Source organism: Cyprinus carpio, unplaced genomic scaffold, assembly GCF_018340385.1.
Source record: "Cyprinus carpio isolate SPL01 unplaced genomic scaffold, ASM1834038v1 S000006530, whole genome shotgun sequence".
Classification (NCBI taxonomy): Eukaryota; Metazoa; Chordata; class Actinopteri; order Cypriniformes; family Cyprinidae; genus Cyprinus; species Cyprinus carpio.
In genome coordinates, this window is record NW_024879195.1 from 1,235,823 (window position 1) to 1,261,842 (window position 26,020).

General features: G+C 38.0%; 1 pseudogene; it reads left to right on the forward strand.

The window, feature by feature from the left end:
• Positions 1-352: 352 nt before the first annotated feature.
• LOC122143915 overlaps positions 353-26,020 on the forward strand; it is a 53,787-nt pseudogene continuing 28,119 nt past the window's right edge.

Here is a 26,020-nt window from a genome sequence, read left to right on the forward strand (position 1 = left end):
AAATGCCTGGCCGGGACGTGTCCCGTACTGAAGGGAGCATCTCATTAGGTGGCAGGTTCGCTAGCTGTCTAACAGTTCTAATAGTGTTCATACTGTACGAGCCCACATTACATTGTATGTTATTGTCTGAGAACAATGCTGTTGTCCCTACAGCATCAACCATCTCCACCAACGTCAATCTTCGCCAATGTCCCCAGTGTTACTCCTGATCTGTCTGCCCTGGGTTTCGTCACCATCGGCTGCATGGCAAGAGGTTGTCTCACCTGCGGACCTCGCTGCTGACTTTTAAAATGGAACGGATTATAATAACGAAGGAGTTTGAGGGGGGGGTGGGGGGGGGGGGGGGGGGGGGGGTGATTTCGTGCAGTATGGCGGCCTTCGGGAGTGGTGGAGAATATACCAAAATTAGCCATAATGCGCATTAGTACTGGAAGACATGCCGATTGGAATCCACACAAACGCATACAAGTTGCGAAGCTTCAAATCCTGCCGGCAAAACAATAATCCCTTATTTGCTCCATGTAAGTTTCATTAAAAAAAAAAAACATGCACAAAGTGAACCATATGGGATCAACCCACCCCCCCATCTAAAACATATAAAATTCTGATGTATTCCTGGATAAATATACAACATTAAAACTATGTAACACCAACAAGATCTTTTATTTGCTGCGTTTAAAAAAAGGCATGTTTTGCAACTTTGTTTTCCTTTTGCTTTTAACTGTAATCTCTTCTGTTGGCCCCACCCCCCCCCACAACCCCCCCCCACACCACACACACGGAGCACACACACCCTATATGTCCACATAGCATGGTGTATTTAAGTTGCAAAATGTAGGATTGGTCCCTCCACCACAGTTTACCACCTGGATTGTAATCGTTGTTTTAATGCAGAGTCCAATAAATCCAACCCTGAGCTTGGTTCCTGTCACCAACGCAAAAAGTAAATGCTGTAATGTGTGTATTATTGAAAGATTGTCAACCCCCCAAACAACCTCTTGGTTACAAATGGCAAAAAAATAATAGCAAACATCATACAGCCCAGCCTAAACTGGAAAGTAAACCTTAATAATAAAGGTTATTATAACGGAATACAAGTTTTTATGAAGTCAGCAGTGGACAAGTGGGATGTGGATACTCAGTATCCTTGTGAAGTCACCACACCCAGGTCCAAAACCAGTTTAACACCAAGGAACACTTCAAAGGTAAGTCATCTAATGTTGATTTGCCTCTCTATAGTTCACGTTTACCTTCTGTGTTAAATTCACACAAAGATAACACTCTTTCAAACTGATCCCAATTCACAGATATACACGTATTATTATATCTATTTATACACGGATGACACCAAAACTTACACAATAAGTTAATATTTAACTTTCTTTCTCCTTTGTAAGCTCAATTGTCACGGGACAATGGAGTCACCACTTCAGAAAGAACTATTTTATAAGGATTTAAAATGTCTTGCAAGCTTGTTGTTTCTGTAATGTAAAAGTGCAAGATACTTCCGTATCATGTAAAGGTGACGGATGAAAGTGTACCCACTGAGAATATCACAACAGGGACTGTTTACGTTTCGACGGACACTTCACAAGTTTTTAAAAGAATTCACAAAGGTCCACTGTTGATACAAAGAAATGGTTTGATGCTGTGAAGGTCATCCGCACCATCCGTGGACACAAATAATAACAGAGCCATCAAAGCAGGAGATTCCGTTTTCAAAAAGTGAGGTAAGTCAGTGTAAACTCCATGTGGTATTATGATAGATCTTATAATTTTAATTGCCTGGCAAAAAAAACTAAAAAATATACAATAATTTTCTTTAAGCACAGTGTAAATATGTATGTTAAAAAGACTGAGACTGCCTGGATACCTGTTGTTATTCATTAGTGTGTGATTTTTTCTGTTTGTTCAATGAACCTTTATTTACTTCCTCCAAGTCTATGGAAATAACCCACTGTTACCATTTTACAAACCAATAACGTCAAGATCATACTCTCATGTGTTGAGGTCCCAGCCCTAAACTCGCGATGGTCTTGTAATATGGACATGGTAATGAGCCTTACATATAGGGCGGAACCAGTGCTCGCATCCATCAAAAAGGACTCCCGTCTCTCTACATCCTACAATGACAAAAGAAGAAGTATGAACAGCTCGCACCTCCATCACCTGTGCAGTCATCCCGCCAATATGGACAATAGAAGAGCTCCATTTACAAGTGTCAATGCTTCTCAAAGTAAAATAGAAATAAGTTTTATGTGATTAATTTCAAAGCATTCCTAAACTATCATTGTTCATCTGTTGTTCAGTGTTCCAGTTCTTTTTGTCCTGTTGCTCAGCTTCATATCAGATTATGTAAAGTATATATAGCAAATTTGTTTTTTTGTGCATATTTCTGTCTCTGGCTGTAACACTTTTTTTTTATTTTTATTTTATATAGATATATATATATATCTATATATATATATATATAATATATATATATATTAGATATTTTAGTAGGTCACAGATGACAGTTCTAAATTTACACATTAAGTAATATTTACTTTGTTTCTTCTTTGTAGCTAAATTGTCACTGACGGTGAAGCCACCAATTCAGAAATAACTATTTGTTAATGATACAGTTGTCTTGCAAGCTGTTGTTTCTGGAGATGTAAAAAATACAGTGCAAGATACTTCAGTATCATGTAAAGTGAAGGATGAAAGTGTGCCCAATAAGAATATCACAACAGGGAATGTTGAATTTTCTAATGACACTTCACAATTTAAAAGAATTCACGATGTCATCATTAATACAAAGAAATGGTTTGATGGTGAAATGGTCATCTGCACCATCCGTGACACAAATAATAACAGAGACATCGAGCAGGAGATCCGTTTTGAAACAGGAGGTAAGCCAGTTTAAAACTGTTCAAATAATCAGCTTTGTGGCTCTATGTTCATTTATGATTCGTAGGATGCTTATAATTTAATTGCCTGGCAAAACAAAATATAATAAAATATTGCGGTCAAGCATATTTGAAATTATTTCTGTCAAAAAGATTACTTTTGATACACTATTGTTATACTTTATTGGTGTGTTTTTCTGTTGTTCAGTTAACCTTTATTACTTCCTTCAATTCAGATGGAAATAAGCCCAATGTTACCATTTACAAAACCAGATAACGTCAAAGATCATATCTCTCGTGTGTGAGGTCACCAGCCCTAAACTCGGCGATGTCTATGTAATATTGACAGTGGGTGATGGGGCATTACATAGAGGGCACAACCAGTGCTCCCATCCATCACAATGGCTCCACGTCTGTTTTCAGCATCCTAACAATGACCAAAAGAAGAGTATAATGTCATCACCTGTGCAGTCATTCACGCCAACATGAACAATAGAAGAGCTCCATTACAAGTGTCAACAAGCCAAAGTAAACAGAAAAGAAGTTTCATGTGATTAATGTGCAAGGATTTCCAAACTGTCATTGTCATCTGTTGTCAGTGTTTCAGTGCTTTTGTCCTGTTGCTTTCTCATCAGATTATGTAAAGTGTCTTCAATGTTGGTTTTTGTGCATATTTCTGTCTCTCTGTCTGTATCACTTTACTGCATGGGTCAAACATCAACGTCAAATTACACTCAAGACTAAATGTTTAATTTGATATTTACTTACATGTTGCATGTAAGTAAATATGGCACATGAAAACATTGTCAGAATGATATCATAGAGATTCTTTACGTCTTGTTCTATGCTTACTGTACTGCTGTTAGTCTATAATATAACATGCCATTTTTGTGTTGTTTTCCAAGCAATAAATATTTGTTTGCATGATTTAGTCCAGCTCTCACATTGTTTTTTCTATTCAGAAACTTGTGTGTGCTTCACTTTCTGCTTCCCTTTTTTGTGTGTGTGTGTGTGTGTGTGTGTGTCTGTCTCTAGTAAAGCCACTGATTCAATTCTAAAGATAAACACTAAATCACAAGGAATTATTGGCCCTTTTCATTAATAACCACATACAGATGTTGTATGAGATAGTTTTTATGTGCACTGTATTTTTAAAGTATGTCCGTTGAACATTAGTAGTACTTGATATCATACCATATGTAATAATATGCATTTTGTATCTTTTTATAGAGTGTTATGTTCTAATGCACTATCAATGTCTAACTGACAGGACGCCAATAGTGTGTATGTTTTGTCTCTTCAGTGTACACTCAGTTGTGTGTGCAAATGAATGTATGCGTAGGAACACGTGATGGCTGTACATAAAGCAGACATGTGCGTAAGGGTTACTAACTAGAAGTCTATATAAATACTGGACTTTAAATTCAGGATGTATGATTTATTTGTTCTCATATATGGGTCGCAGCATAGTGCTTTACCATACACATATTCTCCTGTACATTGTGTTTTCTTTTTTTCAGAGTGAGCCACCAGAGCCAGAGACAGGCTTTTGCTCTGGACTGCAATAAAGATGTTCTTGAGGAGGATGATTCTAGAAGTCTCTGGTCCCACTTGCCACCCTCATTCATCTTCCCTCTTCCTCTTCTCTTTGACCTACAGCGTCTGTGCTCTAGTTTCTTCAAGGTAATACAAATAGACATTAATATCGTGCAGAGGGCATTTTAAGTAACATGAGGCCCTTTTGGAACTTTTTTTTACTGTATGTTGTTTAGTTTTATATGCATGCTTCAATTTAGATTGTTTTATATCTTTAATCTGTGTTTTAACTATAGATATATAATATATTTGCCCAGGTGAAGCAGTGATGATTTTGTTAAAAGAACTCTGTGAAGACCCCAAGGTTTCTCATTTTGTTTTGTGGACTGTAATTAAATGTTACGCTAATGTATTTTGGAAATCAAAAAAAGGAAAAATACCATGTCTTCACTCTATCTATCTTTTGCTCTGTCTATTCCCTGTCTTCTTCTGTACCGCTTGTATGAAAAACATAGAGGCTTTTCTGAGATGTTGAAACTGCATAATTTGCCTCTGTGCACACATTTTTGAAGACACTGATAAATATGTACACACATATCAATAAAGTCTTATTATATCTCTGTTAAAATGAGTTTTTACTCTTTTAAATATTATAACCAGCTCCTTACTACAAATGACATTATCTTGCATTTTTCCAGTAGATATTACTGTGATATTATTATAGATCCCTCAGGACATACTAAAATGAATATTATGTAAAAGAATATACAGCCATGATCTCAATCTTGATGTTTGCTGCTTATCTAAAAGTATGAGGGCAAAGTATCTGTAGATTTCTGTTAAACTGATAAATCAGTCAGATTAATATAGCTTTGAACACCTTTGGAATATTTTGAAGAGTCATGTCTCAAAACATATCTGAAAATCTCAATTTTACAGTTATTTTTATGTTATTTTTAAGACTGATTCAAACTGCATCTAAATTCATAGAAAGCTTGGAACATGTTAATGCAAATGTGCATTGCAGTGTGTTTCACATCACATTTTACTGTGTGTGTTTTCTGGTTTGTGGGTGTTGTATTTAAATATTTCATCTCTGGGGGATTCTGGGGATCCACAGGAGCAGATGAACATCTCACATCCAGCAGCGTAAACTGTCCAGCACTCAAGGACTTTTTTTTTATTTTTATTTTTTCTCAATAATAGCCAAAACAGTAATAAACCAGTTCAACCCATGTGCAGTTTCTAGCAAGCATGATGAGCTGCAACAATTCAAAACAATTGTCATGTTGTAAAATGCCCCTTTCTACAAAATACCTGTTTATTTCTGTAGCGATACAATGTAACAGCATCCTCCTTAATATGTTGCCATGCTCATTTAATACAACTTAGATTCACTTGTAATTCACATTTTTGGTCTATATCCAAAAATGATCGCCGTCCTAAACTGGAATCTCGGCCGTGTTGCCCATAAGACGTTATTTTACATGTCTAAGAAAGCGGTGCGCCTTGCTGTGATATATGCAATAGGACTGGGCAGTGTTTCATTTGACTAAGTACCATACTCTCGAAGGACATTTTGCATGTCAAAATTGAGTCTATTCGAGAGCGTTTGTGTATCAAGTCCGTCTTCTTCCTCTTTTTTCTCAAGCCCCTGCTGCAAGTGAAACTGCATTCATGTATGATGACTAACAATTCTTAAGGAATGGTTCAATGTTTCAAAACATTCAAAAACCAGAAGTCCAGCAAACGATTATTTTATTAGACACTTTATCTAGTGTTTATATTTTTATTTATATATATATTAATGCTATATACTTTTTTATTTTACACTTATAATTCAAAAGGGGAAAAATAAGCGTATTTTAAATTCATCAATTTGGAAAAGAATGATATATATATATACTATATATATATATTATTATGGGCCGTCGCTAGTGGGTGTGAAAGGTGGTGACGATAGGGGCCCACGGCTGACCAGCCAGCCTAAAAAAGACGGATCAGGACATCTCGTTGACCGTCTCCACTTTTGCGCTAACTACCCTATTCCGCCTTGCGGATCCTGCACGCTCTTGCGTCGTCGTTCCCCGAAACCCCCTATACACCTCGTTTTCATGTCTGTTGTTTAACGACCCCTTGTGCCACTACGGGCCTCATTTATACACTTTTGCCTTTTTAACAGGGTAACCAAGCATTCAACACAAGACGGCGGAAAAGCTCCACCTGGAGTAAGTTACTCTCGCCCGCTGTGCATCAGTGCGCAACGCAGAGACCACATATCACAGACAGCAAACACTGAACTGAGCTCGCTTTGCGAAGTTCCTCGCTGCTCCCTGAACGACATACAAGTACAAACCGCAGTTGTTTAAACAAACAGAAAAGGATGTGAAAGGGCCCAATTGCAGCACCGCGGTGTTCGTGGTGTTCAGCCTGTGCAAGCGCAGAAGAGAGGCGTCTCAAAATTGCGCTTGAACCACGAGTTGACTCTTTATTAGTTTCTTGTACCTGACAAATACTCAAATAATTCCGAAATACCCGTCGTTGAAAAGCATGTTCGAAAAAAAAACCTGCTTAAGTGAAAGTAAACAGTTGAGAAACAGTTCGGATGTTTGTATCTAATTATCAGATGCGTTTCATCGTCTCTTAAAGTAACCACGGCCTCCAGTTTAGCTACTAGCCCTTGCTTTGTACATGTTAAGCCAAGAAAATGAAAAGAAATGGGTTGGGTTCACTGGCTCTTGACGGTATTACTATGTAGTTGTAACAAGTGATTATATGCGCAGTCATACCCAATAGTTATATGCATTATATATATATATATATATATATATATATAGTATATATTTACCTAATAGCTTACAGTCCCATATAATTTCATTTACGTAAGTGAGGATAGTCAAAATACAACCAAAACTGGTGACATATTACGCCTAAAAATTTCTTCATACAGTGGACTACTAGTGAAATTCAAAAAAAAAAAAAAAAAAAAAAAAAATTATATATATATAAAAAAAAAATGGGACACAAAATTATTCTGACACTTTAACTCACTCATGTTTTTGATTACGTGTTTTTTTTCCTGAGATTACTAATGCAAGCCTTTTCACACCACAGTGACCTGAACAAAATTAAGCATTGCTTGGTAATTGGTCACAAAGTCTTGATAGTTTGTAAATATTGTCAATACTAACAGTTGTCTGAAGTTTTGGTTGATTGGGTAATCTACTTACACAACAATCTTTCTATCAAAATTAGCTGAGATTATCAAGATGAATTTGTTCTACAGTTTAAAACTCTGAGTTCTTGTCATATTTTATTATCAGTTTCCTAAAACTCTAGCAGATTGTCTATTTATTTTTACAGTGAGGACTAGCAGTGCTATTTTACATTTCATTATGCGGTTTCTTGTGCCTGGACCTCTACACAACTTGAAAAACTTATAAGTGCTCAACTTTTTTGCGATCACTATTGTACGATAAAAAACGTTCGTAGAAAAAGTATACTTCTTACATTACCGACTAAAAAGTTGATACATGTTCTGGCTAGCCTAAGAGCGTCTATAAAACAATAAAAGTCTTATGTAATGTAATGCTCAATAGGGTCCGTTCCTGAGTGCATATTGCGCTAAAAGAAAAGTCCTCCAAATGCCCTCATACAAGGTCATAACGTAGCCTTACTTGTTTTGCATCTTGCTGACCCTTGCGCCCTCCGTGGTGAAAATTATTTACATTGTATGTCTTTATAACAGTCACGAGTCCTCAAGCGACCAAGAGCCTGCAGTTAGTCATATGACCAGTACTGAGTTCTTGAAAGTGCTTGTTGTTGTGAACGGTTTCAGCCTTGGTTCTCGGACCCTATCCTACTACGAAACAAACTGATATACGTCAGATAGTCACCTGAAATGGAAGACACACCAGCCTTCCATACGATAGGAAAAATAGATCAGGCGATACATGCCCATTTTGCAAACCTGGATACCATGATAACGAACTACGAAATCGTAATAAGATCAGCCCTCTAAATAGATAAACTATGAGAAACAGAAAGCATTAGTTCACCAACTTCGCGACGTTGGACACTTCATGTGGCAGGCGCAATGTCGGCTCCAAATCAAGAAAGAGAAATGATGTCTTTCACCAACTCCTGAACTGCGATACACACGGTCACGTGCCAAACAGCACACTCTTAGGGAAAAAAAAGGTACAAAAACTGTTACCCTACGTGGCAAAAAAATAATAAATAATAATAATGAAAAAACGAGGTACAATATGTAGAACTACCATTCATAATACTAAACTATGCAAGTGAGGTATGTATTAGGTACTTTTATTTAGTTGTGGCAACCTAGAGAGGGTAATTTAAGGAGTTTATTTCCTAAGGTACCCAACACCGTGAAAGCTTTTGCACCTACTTTCGCTGAGAGTGTCTAAAGTCTTATCATAACCACTAATCATCAAACCAAACAACAAAAAACTAAAAGTTAATATCGAAAGCAGCGTCACGAAACTGTTAAACAGGCTCTTAAAAATTTTTAGCTCTTTATTCTTTCAGAAATGAATTATAAAAGTTGTGAGCTTCTAATGACTCAAACTACTATGAATTCTATTAGGAGTACTTGTACGCTTATTTTAATCTTATTTTAATTTCTCTGTATCGTGTTGTTACTGGATTAAAAGAAAACATATACTCGTGTCCTCCATGAAACCAAAGATTTCTTTTCTTCAAAATGAACGCTCATCATACGGGGGGGAATGGTGGGAGACAGTCTCTTTGGATTATCTTAGTGATTGTATGTCTGTGAGCTCAGCCATGAGTGCCCCTATTGATATGACCTCCATTTTGAGGAACCACCACAGCGGATGTAAACCCTGTGTACATAAGGGGATTATTAGTACCCCAGGGTTACAACTATGGCACACATCGTATCAACTCTGGTGTGGCATAATGGGACAGCTTCTTCATTATGTGCTGCAAATCTCTTCGCACCTTTTTACTCCCAGGCGTTTGAAAGTAAGTCTCATGAGAACCCTTTACAGCTGTACAGTTCATCTTCTATTGTTATTGGAAAGAATTTGACTGCTAACATTTTAATTCGTCCATGACTGGTAATCGTTGCTCAAATGTATTTATTTATTTTAGCCTCATTTGGTTATTTATTCCCTTTTGAGTAGTAATACTAAAAAATGACCAAACCTGTTATAGCCATCGAATAGAGCTTAAGATGCATCAATCAAATAAAAAACAAATCTAAGGCGCTAGATGCCTCCTTATAGTGAATGGTAGATCGACATTCAAAAGCTAAACGGCATTAAATAAAATAGCTAGATTAAATTATAGAGCAACCTATTGAATTAATAATCAATCACTTATAAATGTATGTACAGACAAAAATGACAGCTGCCAATGACAGGAGACAGACACATTTCAATATAAGATTGAAGTGATTTCAATGCCAGTACCCTGTGCGTGACGCGCCATGTAGGCGGAGCTAAAAGCCAAGGTCACCATGCCTCGAAGCGTCTTGCTCTGTCTTCCCCAGGAGCCTACTAATACACTTTTGATGCGATTTTCGATATTTAAGTTTTGGATTATGGAACCACCTGATATGCAATTCTCAAGCATTGATTCTTCTTGTTAGAGTTTCTGGAATTTTAATGTCATTTAATAAAATGTGAAAAATTCGTGGAAAAGTTAGCTAGAAATTGGTCTTCGTAAGTACTTATTTTCATTGATCATTTTGAGCGCCATAAAAGCATCATATATGATTTTCTGCAATGTTGGATTATTTTGTTGTTTGAAATCACCTTTACAAGAATTTCTTGAAAAGTCTGATATTTCTCTTACTCTGCTTTTATAAACACCAGAAGTAAAGCATTAGTTATTGTCCGGCTTTATACTACTGTGCTATAACTACGGCCACACTGATTTACACCTGTACATAAACTCTCTGAGACCCGAGACTAAATTAAATATCTTATAATTATATATTAAATATATCCGAAATCAAAAGGAGCACGTTTGAAACATCACCGAGCAAAGCGAACGAAATTTTTATTTTGTTTTTATATTTTTTTTTTTTATAGAACAATATTTCTGAGACTCTGCAAACATACTGGCTTGGGTTTCACGATAACGCTGTTTCTTAGCACTCTACGAAGACTCTAAAGGTATGCCTTAACTAAAGTTGTACCTGTTCTCAGCGTGTTCCCCGAAATATACCTTAGGAGGCTGCTTACCCAGACAGCAACCAGTGTTGGCCCAGATCCGCCCAAAACCTGCCCGTGTGAAATCTATGCGGGCAGGTTTGGGGCGGATCCCTGGGCCAACACTATGTGGGGGGGTGCTGTCTGGGTGAGGTATACCTTCTTATACGTGCGACATTATCAGGTGCTGTCCATCGCAGTGGTGCTGAATTGGTTGAATCAATGGCTCGAGAATCGATTATTCATTCTATGCAGGCGCTGGTTCAGTACGTTATGTGAGAAAGCGCTGTGTTCTTTATAAAGAAGTGTTGATTTTAACTAAAGACACGGAACTCTTTCCTGTAAGAGCAACAAACTTGTTTTTAAGTTTTAACTTTGCGCTTTGCAACATACATGACGTCAGGGAAGAAAACCGAGAAAGAAAAATATATTCCAAGAGCACCTCCCAGTGGTCACCACATAAAATACAAGCGGGAAAAAAAAATATATGAGGCACTGCTTAATAAGTTAACAGCTTTTAACAAAAAATAAAAAATAAAAGAACCGGCTTAAAGAAAACCATTCTGGCGAGAGTGCTTTCCAACAAGAAAGCTTAAATCGCATTGATCAGGGCTCACGGATAATATAAAAATAATCCAAATTTACAACTAAAGCCAGCCCTGATATGTTTCATGTAATTTCGAAATGTGAGAACCTGCAACCTCTTGCCCAAACCTAGCATGCGATATCACTAAATAGCAGTATGTCTTCACTGGCCTTCCAAAGGGTCATTTATATTATCATAATATATTTCCCACAGTGGCTTAAGTTTACTCTACAAGCAGGGTTGATGACAGTACACAAATGTTTTAGTCTTTGATTTAGCAAAACAATTCACACCGATTGCATAGTTTGGCCAAACTCCCCACCACCACATCCTTCCCTTTAAATAAACTCACAAGCCTTTACAGCCTTATGGTTTGCAAGCTGATATAGGCTGAGAACATTTCTGGAAACACGATATTAACGATAAGGTGCAGCTTAAAAACCTTAACAGCTTAAGAAGGTTTCGTTAACTCAGCCTAGCTTTATTAGCAGTATGACATTTAGGGTCCATTATTTATCCATTATTTAATATAGGCCTAAAGTGTATTTCAGAGTATGGATCGAAAAAACTGTTCAGTATAATTCAGTAATTCTATGATGTTTATTCCTTGTATGCTTAATATAGAATCGATTATAGTTGACTGTGGCCTATATTAACATTTCAGTTTTTGAATAACATTGAAAAGTCTCTATCAGTCTGTGAATGAAACATAAGGTCATGTATTTGGTATTGCGTCAGATCACTGTGCAATATAACGCCCTCTGTGATAAAAGCTAATAACAAAAAACTTCAGTCCCGGTCTAAACTGGTTAACGTTGTTTAATCTGTAACGATCCACTGCATAACTTTGGCTACATTTGTAGTTTAACTAAATGTATGACAGTACACAGCTAAACTGTGCATTTAAATGATTTAAAAGAACCTGCAGCAGAAAGAAAAAATGCCCTGCTGTGTGTAAAGCCTGCTGTGTGCAGAGTTTTTGAGGAAGCATGTATCACTGTGCATGGAGTGACCACAATGAAACATTTCACTTTATAAACCCCAATAAAATAGGATACTTTTGTTGGATTTTTGCCTCAGCTGAATTATGGACCCTGGTTGCACATAATTTGTTTGGGGTTTCACAGTTCACATAGTTTAATCAGATGTATATGAATATATAGCGTGCTTCCTGTTTTAAGTTATCATTGACATTGGGATAGTCGGAACCTCTCTCCCTGAGTCACTCTTTCACAGTGTCTGAGAAATAAAAAGCTACACACTGTATCAATTAGGGTTAAGAGGAATTGTTGTCAAACATACACCATGCACGAAACGTATTCTTCATTGCAAAAACAATTCAGTACTAAAACTCTTAAGTATTTGCTTTATATCCAAATGGCGACTTTTATTTGGCCAGGCAGTGTATTTGAAACATTTTCTTTGCAACGGTGATCATATCATATACAATTTTTTGTTGTTTTTGTTATTATTTAATTGGAAAGTATAACCACATTTTCAAAACTTGCTATTTCAGGCATAATACTAAATAACGACATTGAGAAGTCATTATGAAAATGTAGCGATCACTAACTCCAAGTCAGATAAATGTGTGTGCTTGTGATACCAGGGTGTTTTGTTTTTGTAATGGACTGTCGGGGGGGGTGTCTGTGTATACTGGGGTCATGGGGCACAGTATTTCAACCCATTACAAAAAGCTCAGAAGCATCTGTAAATTAATGATCAGTGAATCCATCATGTGCAATCAAATAGATTTTTTTTCTATCATCATTTTTCACCTTAAGACTTCATACAGTAAAATATATTAAAAAGAGACTATTAAAATTCTGTATGTATTACATGCCCATAAGACTACACTACAGTGAGACACACACTGCCATCGTATGTAACCATTTGCACTTTTAAATCTTATACAAACACAAAACAGTAAGATTAGGGCTTTATAATAAATCTTACATTTAACGCAGGACTGCTTTTATCCAAAGCGACTTACAGTGCATTTAGGCTAACACGTTTTTTTTGACCTAACATGTGTTCCCTGGGAATTGAATCCACAACCTTTTGCGCTGCTAACGCAATGTTCTAACCGCGCCACTGAGCCACAAGAACGAACAATACAATACATGAACAATATTGCACAACGATGTTACGGGGGAAACCTTACTATGATATGAAGAGTCACTATTTGTACAATGTGACAATTCTGTTTAATTTTGTTGGGCATTTGAATATTATTAAGTTGGCTTGAAAAAGACACGCTAGTTACTTGCTAATCAGGCTAGAAACATGCTTTTAATATGGTTTTAAAGTGGTTTTGGAAAGTTTCACGTTGGTCTTAGCTGGTTTTTACCTGTTTTTACTGAATCAACTGGTTTTAGCTGGTTTTAGCTGAATTAAACATAGAAACATGCTAACGACATGCTAGTAGGTTAATTGCTAATCAGGCTAGAAAAACAGGTTTTTTAAAACATGGTTTTAAGTGGTTTTGGCCACTGTCACGCAGGTCTTAGCTGGTTTTATTAAGCTGTTTTTCTAACTGAATCAACTGTTTTAGCTGGATTACCATAGAAACATGTTAACAACTTGCTAGTAACTTGCTAATCAGGCTAGATACATGCTTTTAAACGTGGTTTTTAAAAGTGGTTTTTGGCCACTGTCACCACTGGTCTTAGCTAGTCACTTGCTAGTCATGCTAACAACAGGCTAGTCACACTTGCTAATCATGCTAATTGCATGCAAGTTACTTTTTAAACATGCCGAACAAACATGCTAGTAACTTTTTAATCACGCTAATAACATGCTAGTCACTTGCCTAGTCATGTTAGCAACATGGCTAGTCACATGCTTATCATGTTAACAACATGTTAGGCACTTGCTATTATACCAACAACACGCTAGAGACATGCTAGTCACTTGCTATCATGTTAACTGCATGCGTAGTCAATTGCTAATCACGTTAACAACATGCTTTTGTCACTTGCTAATCATGCTAATGACATGGTAGTCACTTGCTAATCATGCTAACAACATGATAGTCGCATGCTAGTCATGCCAGTAAAACATGCTAGTCACTTGCTAATCATGCTAATTACATGTTAGTCACTTGCTTATAATGTTAAACAACATGCTAGTATACTTTGCTAATCAGGCTAATAACATGCTAGTCACTTTCTAGTCATGCTAGCAACATCCCAGTCACTTGCTAAACATGTTAACAACATGGCTAGTCACTGCTAATCATTCTAACACACATGCTAGTGACATGCTAGTCACTTGCTAATCATGCTGGAAACTTGCTAATGACATGCTAGTCACTTGCTAGTCATGCTGGAAACATGCTAGTGGACATGCTAGCTTCAAAACTTTCTGGCTAGGCTTTTTCAAGCCAGCTTAAAGTTTGACCAACAGACTTTACTAAATCTAGTTGCATATTAGTGTGGGTATTTTAATGCATCTTTCCCTAGGAATGCCATCATCTTATCTTATTTCCTGTCAAACAACAGTTCCACTTAAACCTTATCTATATGAAACTTCATTCACACTAACTGACACTATTAGAAACATCACCACCGCAGAACAGACACATAAAAGTTTAGTTTACAGTAAATGAGGAGATTGTTCTATTATATTCTGATAGCATTTTGCTTTATCTTTATTCTGTGTCATATGAGCTCAAGTCAAACTGAAATGGCTGTTTATGTAAAACAGTTTTTAACAGATCGGATAGATGCTTCCACCCAACAGCGCAGGTGTTTCCTGTGATACCGTCAGAATCAAACCTGTTGAGCTCTTGATTGAACTGTTCAAAATAACCCTATGTGCTTTTTCTTCTCTAGATGCACTCTGACGTTTGGTGTTTAACAAGTAGCCTTGTTATTTTATATATTTTGCATCAAACATTTAATATTTACTTAAAACACCTTACTCTTGTAATTTCATCATGCAACATAAGCACTCAAAAGAAATGTGTATCATTTGCTTTCATAAAAGTTTATTACTTGATTCCATTGTGGACATTGTTCATATGTTCATGTTAATTTAAAATTACCCCATAGACTTAACTTTAACATGTAGTAGAGAGATAGAGAGAGAGAGAGAGACACCAGAGAAGAGAGAGAGAGGAGAGAGAGAGAGAGAATAGAGTGTCACATGTCAAATGAACTCAAAAATAATCTTTTCAGAATTAGATGGCAAAAGCACACATGCAAGAATATAGGCATATCTATGAGCAATATCAAACGAGTCGCCATCAGGGGCATGTTTAGAGTTTTGATGGGTACTAAGCAAGAAGCTGTGTGCTTAGGGAAAACCCATCCAGTGGCAGTCCCGTTCCCCCGTGGGTCCCCCGTGGGTTGCATGTTGCCTAAACATGCTATTGATACACTGTAAAAGGAGTGTAGTTTTAAAAATGTAGAATATTGTAAAAACTTTACGGAAACCAATTTTAATGCATAGCGTTGCAACAGTTCCCATACTATTGGGACAATAATGTGCTAGTAGAACAAGTTTGATTCCATGTTTAATGTTTTAATTTGATCAGAGATTTAATTGTTCTATTGATTACAATTCTTTAATAACAGAATTCTCCTATTCATTTTATTAATGTTTAGAGCAACCATCTAGTGGCAAGATTGAGATTGATGTTACGTTGTAATTGGGATTTCTGGTGTTCACGTGAATCAGGAAATAGTGAGTGCTCCATGCAGGCAGCTGTAACAATGGCTCTCTTTAGTTGTCGTATATTTCTGTAATCTGTAACCTTGCAACAGCATCGCTTTTTCACTCCATAACCCAAGACCATTAAACCTGTGGCAAACAAACTTCTTGTCTTCAGAGTTGTGTGAGGGAAAGGGAGTTTATCTGACTGTCAAAACAAAAACTAAAGCTAATGTTGAGGACAGTACAGTGAAAAAGTGGACTGCAAAAAACATTTTTACAGCAGCAGTTTGTAAATGCAGTATAGTTTTGCACTATGGAGTCCACACCCTCGCTCCGAAAACGATATCTTATTCTTGTCTGTCCACGATCGGGCAGCTCTTCTACGAAGCGCCGCCAGCTGCTAGGGCCAGAGCAAAAGCTGAAGCAGCCAAGGCACGTTTGATGTTTGCAGATGAAGAGGAAAGAATAAAGGTGGAGAAAGCCAAATTGGAGGCAAAAATGGATAAAATGGTGTTAGAGAGAGAAACTGCCGCAGGCCGTGAGCCGAAGCAGAGGCTCTAGAAGTGGCTGTTGACACCATTCGTCCTATAGTAAATGCGAAGCCTCAACTGGAAACAGCTCCTGCTGATGTTATGCATCGGACAAATGAATATGTTGAACAGATGAGTCTACATGCAGTTACAGAATCGGGATCAAAAGCGAGCCACTCCCTTTCAGAAGAGATCGTAAAGCCTCACACAGAGTTTCTAGTCACAAATTCTGTTTCAGCTACACGTCTCAAGTCAGAGAGTGTGTTCAGACGATGCTGAATTCTATCATATGCGATAAAAAGAGATTCTGCTCAAAACCGTTAACAATTTACATCAGGCATGAATCATCCTTTTAGTAACATGCCAGATGTTAGCCAGCGCAGACGACAGGGACACATTTCGCTCAAAGTGGGATGCCATCTTTACCAATGGCAAGTCAAACACATCAGTGACAAAACAAGACAAAATAGATATTTCAGACTTTGTCAGATATTTAGCTCGCCGTGAACTTGTTAACACTGGTTAGTACAGTTCAATGACAAACGGGGAAAGCATCAGAGCCTTTCAATGGTCCCTTTCAAAATGCTGTAAAAGGATTAAAAATTTGACAGCCAATGAAGAAATGGACTTGTTAGTAAAATGGTTGGGAAAAGAAATCAGCGCTAAACACGCTAAAAGCATGAGGTCAGTACACATTAATCAGCCATCAAAGGGCCTTGACCTGATATGGACTAGACTGGAAGAGTGTTACGGGTGCTCCAGAGGTTATTGAAAGAGCACTTTTTAGTTGTGTTGAAAATTTTCCTAGAATTTCAAGCAGAGATTACTCAAAGCTTCATGAGTTGCCAAGTTGCCATTTAATCTGCATGAAAAGTGGGCTGTCATATGGAGCTGGTTACAAAGAGTGGTATGGTGTTTCGTTTCCCCCTTTTGAGGTCTTGGTTGACTTCATAAGTCAGCAAGCTAGAATAAGGAATGATCCAGCTTCAACTTCTTATGTCAAACAGATTCACTTCATAAAGTAGGACAAGGCTAGCTGGAAGCAAAGCAAGTCTAGAGATGTCTCAGTTAATAAGATAAATGTGTCTTCCCCTGTATATTTAGACACCGATAAAGATGAAAGAAAAACTGAGGATGCAGAAACAGACTTTGTCCATTCACAAAAAGTCCTCACTTAGGAAATGCCGTTCCTTCCGTGAGAAGCCTTTGAAGAAGAACGTTTGGCATTTTTAAAAGAAAAGAGAATCTGTTTCAAGTGTTGCTTAGCCCACAACACACACAGCTAAAAACTGCAGATTTATGACAAAATGTTCTGAGTGTGGAAGTGAGAACCATATTTCTGCACTACACCCTGGCCCAGCTCTGAAAGCTCAAGGAGTGGTCTCCTCACCACAGGATGGCGGGGAGGAGGTTTCCGTACCACCAACAGAAGTGGAAGCTCATTGCACTGAGGTTTGCAAAGGTGACCTTAGTAATAAGTTCATGTTCAAAAATCAGTTTGGCAAAAGTCTATCCCACAGGAGGGAAAAAACAATGAAAGTTTATGTGATTCTTAATGAGCAGAGCATCAGGTCATTAGCTCGCTCTGAGTTCTTTGATGCCTTCAAAGAAAATGCCCCAGCTTCTCCATATACCCTCAGAACTTGTTCTGGAGTGACAAATTATTGGTCGAAAAAGCATCAGGGTACCAAATCGAGTCAGTAGATGGAAATGTAATCCTCTCCCTACCCAGTTTGTTAGAGTGTGTAACAAACATTCTTGGCAATAGGGTAAGAGATTCCCACACCCAGTGCTGCTTTCCATCACTCTCATCTGGAGCCTATAGCTCCATTCATACAGAGTTGGAGGCAGATGTTCCCATCATGATTCTTCTCGGTCGTGACATTATCAGAGTCCATAAAGTGCGTCGCCAGGTAAAATGGTCCTCATGACGCTCCTTATGCACAGAAGCTTGACCTAGGATGGGTGATCCTTGGCAATGTTTGTCTGAATGGCATTCACAAGTCAACAGCTGTGAGTACAAAAGACACAAAAAAGAACAATGTCCCTCCATCTTTGATCCCTGCCCAAATGTTTTCATGTGAAAGAGAGAAACAGTAATGGCCAGAGAAATAACAGTGGAATATGTTCTATGGAACAAACTCGTTTATAATCACAAACGTGACCAGTTTGGACAGGAAGTGTTTTAAGGTTACTTGTGATGACAACAAAGTTGCCACATCTATTGATGACTTGTCGTTTCTTCACATTATGGAACAAAAGCTGAAGAATGATGAAAGCAACAGCTGGGTAACTCCGTTGCCTTTCAGAGCTCCAAGGTGTAGACTCCTTAACAACAGATGTCAAGCCATGAAAAGGTTGTCGATCTTAAGACGTAATCTAGAGAGAAACCCAGAGATTAAAACAGCACTTTTTTACATTATGGGCAAAGTCTTTAGTAACAATCATGCTGAAGAAGCTCCCCCTTTGTTGGAAGGAGAAGAGTGCTGGTATTTGCCCCTCTTCGGGGTATATCACCCTAAAAAAACCTGGGAACATAAGAGTGGTTTTTGACTCTAGTGCTCGTCATGAGGGTTGTCTCGCTGAATGATGTCTTTTATCCGGGCCAGACATGAACAACACCCTTCTAGGGGTGCCCATGCGATTTCGCAAGGAAGCCAGTAGCCATAACAGCTGACACTGAACAAATGTTCTACTGTTTCTTAGTAAGAGAGGACAACCGCAAATTCCTAAGGTTTCTGTGGTTCCATAATAATGACCCATCTGAAGACATTATTGAGTATCGCATGTGGTGAGTCCATGTGTTTGGCAACAGTCCCTCCCCCGCTGTAGCCATCTATTGTCTTAGACAATCTGTCAAAGATGGTGACCCGGATGTCAAGAACTTTGTGAACCACGATTTTTATGTAGAAGATGGGTTGAAGTCTTTTTCCTACAGCCAAGGCAGCAGTAGACCTGCTCAAAGACACACAGAGGACTCTTGCTGGTTCCAACTTACGCCTTCACAAGATAGCTTTGAACAGCAAAGAAGTTCTAAAGGCCTTGCCATCTCAAGATCATGCCAGCAATCTTTAAAAATTTTAGACCTTGGCTCTGACATGCTGCCTACGCAACACAGTCTGGGACTGAATTGGAATCTGAAAACTGACACCTTTGTTTTCGAAATCGCTACTGAAGCAACACCCCTTTACTCGTCAAGGTGTTCTATCAACTGTTAATAGCATATTCGATCCCCTTGGGTTTGTTGCCCTAGTTACAATCCAGGGAAAATCAATAATGAGAGAGCTAAATAATCAGAATGATGACTGGGACACCCCCCTTCCCAAAAGAAAAAAAAGGAGGGACAAATGGAACATGTGGCGACATTCGCTTAAGGATTTAAGTAATCTCCACATTCCGAGATGCTACACCACAACATATCACCTTCTACAGCAATGCAAAGGGAGCTATTGTCTTCTCTGATGCATCAACATAAAGCAATTGCTGCAGTAGCTTACATTAGACTGACAGATTCATGTGGAGTCAGTCATGTCGGCTTCATCATGGGTAGAGCAAAACTCAGTCCAGAGCAAACAGTTCCCTGTCTTGAGTTGTGTGCTGCAGTTTTGGCAGCAGAATTGGCTGTTTATTGCTTCAGAAATTGACATGAACTTGGATAAAACTACTTACTTTACTGATAGTAAGGTAGTGCTAGGCTATATACAAAATGAAACACGACGCTTCTATGTATTTTGTCAGCAATCGAGTCCTTCGGATTCGTAAGTCTTCTCATCCAAATCAGTGGAAGTATGTGCACACAGCTGAGAACCCAGCAGACATTGCAACAAGGTCTGTCACTGCTGCTCATCTCCAAGACACCAACTGGTTTTATGGACCAAAGTTTCTTCTAAACAACCCTCAGACTCTACATGAAGAGAACACAATATGAGCTTGTCAATCCTTCTTTAGATGCAGAGGTATGTCACTGAAGTCTCCACATTGAGCACTACATTAATGAGTAAAAAATCTTTGAACACAATGCGTCTCTAAGTTCTCCACTTGGAAGTCCAGCACTCGTGCCATTGCACGTCTTCTTCATATATCTCGACAGTTCCATACAGGTTTTACAACAAAAACACCAAGTTGCAAGGGCTGGGCATTACTGTTCCAATGCTCCAACAGTTGAAGAACTCTTATGTGCTGAAAAAAATTATCATCAAAGCAGAGCTTGGAAATAGGAAATAAGCTCTCCAGGAAAAGCCCTCTCAAAGGCTAGACCCTTTCATAGATGTTGATGGCCTGCTACGAGTAGGAGGACGCTTAACAGAAGCGCAGATTGAACTTGAAGTAAGAAAGGCCCTGATCATCCCTGGTAAACATCACATTGCAGCACTTTTGGTCAAACATCACCATGAAAAGAGTGCAGCACCAGGGACGACATTATACAGAGGGTGCTGTGCGAGATGTGGTTATTGGATAGTTGGTGGTAAGAGGCGAGTTTGTAGTGTCATTCATGAATGTGTTACATGCCGAAAACTCAGGAAGAGCACCACAGATTCAAAAAAATGGCTGATCTTCCAGCAGACCGTGTATCCACTGATCCTCCATTTACAAATGTGGGACTAGATGTTTTCAGCCCATGGACTGTGTTGGCACGACTGACCAGAGGGTGGTCATGCACAGAGCAAAAGGTGGGCAGTATTGTTCACACTGTCTGAGTGTGAGAGCTGTACACATTGAACTTATTGAATCATTAGATACATCTAGCTTTATTAATGCCTTGCGGCGGTTTCTTTGCTGTTCGTGGACCTGTGAAAACTCATCCGCTCAGACAGAGGAACAAATTTTGTCAGTGCTTGCAGGGAGCTCAACATTTGCTCTAACACTGACAATACCACTGTTAACAAGTTCCTCTTGGGCCAAGGTTGTGTCGGCAGTTTAACCCCACCCCATGCATCTCACATGGGTGGGTCTGGGGAGAGGATGAATGGCCTTGCTAGGAGGATAATGGATTCAATGTTTCAACAGCTTGGGCCTTCAGCTCTGACACATGAGATGCTCTCCACTCTTATGGCAGAAGTCTCTGCTATAATTAATGCCAGACCCCTTGTCCCAGTGTCAACTGACCCATGTGATCCATTCATACAAACACCCAGTGCACTCTTAACCCAAAAGGTCACAATTGCACCTGTCCCAGCTGGTGATTGGGTCAAAAATCTTCACAACCGACAGTGGTGCAGGGTACAACACCTGGCACAAACTTTATGGGATAAATGGAAAAAAAGCAGAGTACCTAACGCTTTTACAACCAAAAAGGAAGTGGCCCAATAGTAAGCCTGACCTTGAACCAGGGAAGCATTGTGCTCTTAAAGGGATGAACAACAAAAAAAGGAATGAATGGTCAATGGGACGGGTCACTCAAGTCTTCCCAAGCAAGGACAATAAAGTCTGAAAGGTAGAAGTCAAGGTCTTCAAAAAGGAAGGCCCTAAGGTTTTCATATGACCTAGCACTAAGATGATCCTTCTCCTCACTCCTGAGAAACTTGACACGGTCAGTTTAAATTATCTGTGGTAGTAGTGTGTTAACCACGCCAGACGGGGAGTGTGCTGGAACAAGTTTGATTTAAACAGATTCCATGTTTAATGTTTAATTTGATCAGAGATTTAATTGTTTATTGATTACAATTCTTTTAATAACAGTAATTCTCCTATTCATTTTATTAATGTTTAGAGCACCATCTAGTGGCAAGTGTGATATTACGTTTAATTGGGATTTCTGGTGTTCACGTGAATCAGGAAGTAGTGAGTGCTGCCATGCTGGCAGCTGTAACAATGGCTCTCTTTAGTTGTCGTTTATTTCTGTAATCTGTAACCTTGCAACAGCATCGCTTTTTCACTCCATACCCAAGACCATTCAAACCTGTGGCAAAAGGAACTTCAGAATTGTGTGAGGGAAGGGAGTTTATCTGACTGTCAAAAACAAAACTAAAGCTATGTTGAGGACAGTACAAAATAAATTGTAAAATATCTAACCAGACATTTTCATATTATTGCTACAGCAAAATGCTGTTAAATGTACAGTTTTTTCTAAGTAGAATCGATATATCTTTAAAAAAAAACATCAAAAACTGCAAACTGATATTCCAAGAATTCCCTGGTGTGACACTCAACATTTGAAAGAATCTTGTTCAAATAAACATTTTCCTTAAAAGTTTTTAATATCAGTTATGTACATTTGGGTTTATTGATACATCTTCTGTTGTTTTAAATGAATGTTTATTGCATAATTTTAGTGTCTTGTGTCATTCTAGCAACCACTGCTGCCAAAGTTATTTTTGTAGCAATGAAAAAGCTATGGAGTTTTTTTTTTTTTGACAGTGTAGCTGTGCAAAATGGCTCCATATCAGCCCCAGATGTGATTCTGATATGAACCCCATGTCACATGGCTACTTGTGTAATTATTTACTGCGGTTTTCACAAAAGTTTGACAGCACACGTATGTAAATAATAAATTAGGAGTTTCTTTAAAAGAAATCTACTTCCTTCTGCCACTGATTTAAATCTCAGGTTGACAGTTTATCAGATGAGCCCAAGACTCTATTGCTAAATAGAAAAATTACTTCAGAACTAGCAAAGTAATGTTGGTCTGCTTCACTCAAGTGAACAGCTTATTGTTTTATGTAGAGGGTTATGAGAGAGAGATGTAGTGAGCTGACACCTGCATCTAATACAGCATTGATTCTTCTTTCCAGTCTCATATTCACAATAAAACATCAATTTGAATGTCTTCTGAAGAAAGAGATATCTTTGTTGTAGGATCCTTCAGCTGTTAAGAGGATTTCCCATAAAAACGCTGGTCAATGACTTTGTTGGTTGCCATCCTACAAGGTGAAACTGAAAGTAAAAAAAAAAAAAAAAAAAAAAAAAAAAATGTCCTAGTTTGCAATTTCAGTCTCTTTTAAATAAAAAAACGAATTTATAAATTCGAGGACAAGAAGCAAAAGTTGATTGTTTGTATGCATGAAGACCTATGTATGTACAGTATGAATGAATTGAATGACATGATGAACGAATGACAATTTTAATGATATCAAAACCTAAAAAAAAAAAAAAAGTGTTATTATTATTATTATTGATTAGGGGCAGATACAGGAAGGGTTTGGTTAAGTTTATTATAGCCTAAAAAAATGGTTTCACTTTTTAATATCAGTGTCTTCATATTTTGGCTAGTATAGAAAGTTATATCTTTATTGCAACATCATATTTCTGACCTACAATGGACGGCCAGCTACAGAAAGGCATGCTGAAGAGATGTTTTCACTGAATCCATTTAAAAGAAAGGTAAAATAACAAATGTTAGCTTTGAGGTTTGATCACATGAACATTGCTTCTTCTTGTGGGTTTTTGGTTAGTAAACTCAAAGGCACCAGTCACTGTGTCTACTTCGACTACTGGGGGAAAGGCACCATTTCCTCAGGTAAGATATTGTTCATACTTTCTGTTATTCCATTTTTATACAATTTTGCAGATCAGGTAAATGGACTTGCCACAAAATAACATGCAGCCCTATTTACAATTTTTGTCTTCGCTAATAGTGGGAAGGGGACGCGGTAATCGTAAACAATATCGAGTAAAACTTTCAGGTTAAAGAAAGTGCGTACTAAAACATCTCAAAACTAGTTTCGCTTGATAATGGAGGGCCTGTGGCAAGGACTGTGTAAATATACTATTAGGGTTATGGTATGACTCCTATATCATAAATCTTCTCGTTGTGACGCAAGCCTGTGACTACTGGGGAAAGGAACAATGGTGACTGTAACATCAGGTAAGGCACGATCGATTTTGTGTTTTAGTTAGAGCCATACTACAATAAATAAATAAATAAATAAAAATTAAAAATACGTGTTTAGTAGCAGACTTTTTAGTCACTATAGTTAAAAAGAGAGAGAGACGAGGGTGAAAAAAAACAACCATGGACAATGTTGGATTTCAATTATAAAATAAAAGGATTGTAGAATGGTTTTTACTGATATAAAAAAATAGATGTTTTTGTGCGCTGAAGAAATGAAAAGTACACTGTGACTAGCGCTTACTTTACTGGGGGAAGGCACGTCGGTCACAGTGACATCTGGTAAGAAGAGTCAAATTTTTTAAATCTTTCATAAACATTGACAGGTGTTTTTAAATAGAAATAGGATACTAAAAGGAAAACTAAATGACAGACGCCGCTTGTCCGTTTTTACAAGAATGAAAGTTAGACTGAAATAAAAGGAAAAATAGTTGAATTTGTGGCTTCGGAAACTAAAATAAAAGTGACATAATAGTTATTTTTGTACAATATCCATGGCTCTAAAACTGTCAGTTGGGACAATGCTTTTGACTACTAGGGGAAAGGAACCATGGTCACTGTTCTCATCAGGTAAGAAAAGCCTTCTAAAACAAAATCTGTTCTAATTACGAAAAAAAAAAAAAATTGTCACAGGTAGGCTAATTTGTCAAAAAGTTGTTTTTATATTTAAGCAATATTTAAATGGCTATTACTCTACGATTTAGGGCGATTAAAGTCGGGACATGTCTTTAGAGTTTTGCTAGAAAGCGCAAAGACTCACATTAATTATGCAATAATTCATTTTTACATAATTTGTCCGTGTACACACATTCAGAAAACCAACGAATCGGGGTGCAGGTCATTTAACAGATCCTGGGCATTTTTTGAGTTGCATTTTTACACTGCGCTCCCCTTGTACATTAACCCTTAATCTAACTGTTTGGGTGTCCCAGGGGAACCCCGCACCTGGATCTTTCTTCCAAATTTTTTAAAGATCTGGCGTCTCCTTACGTTGTTCACACCTATGATTCGTAGATGCGCGCGTCCCAGGGGACGCTCTCTGGAAACCTCCTAAAGGGCTTGACTTGCGCTTGTCCTCTCACAAATATTCGATACCACAACCTTTGCACACAACAAACTGGGCTTGATTTGCGTTCGTCTAAAGGTGTCGTAAAATTTGTTTTTACCGTTGTTAATGGTTTTGGAGGTCAAACCGACCCCCACTTGAAGGGGACCCCCATTGACAGACAACACCGGTGTGAAATCATGAAAAGAAAAAATAGTTTGTTTTGCATCATTTTGTTTGTCAAAAAAAAATAAAAGCCGCTAAATCAATACCTAAATCACTGAAAACCTTTCTAATCGAGTATCCCCCCTCGACGCTTGTCGTTCCAGGTTGGCTGGTCCTGGAGCATAAATAAAAAGTGGAAAGAACCTTTTCACAGATCATACACAAACACACACCACAAACACACACACGTATGTGACTGCAACAGGGAGAGCAATTTTTTTTAGAGAAATTGGTGAATAAAATAAAGCAAAAACACGGGCATATATCTAGAATGAAATACATTAAATCAAGGTTTTGGGTCCTGGTTCTGGAGGATAAATAAAAAGTGGACACAAAACTTTGTATCTCATACACACCAAACACCACACACACACACACACAACGTATGTGACTGCAACAGAGAGCATTTTTTTTTTATAGAAAACCGGCAAACAGAAATCAACTGAACTGGCCATAAATCTAAATAGAAAAATTTCAACAAAATGCACAATTGAACAAGTAATGTTCCCTCATCTCTCTC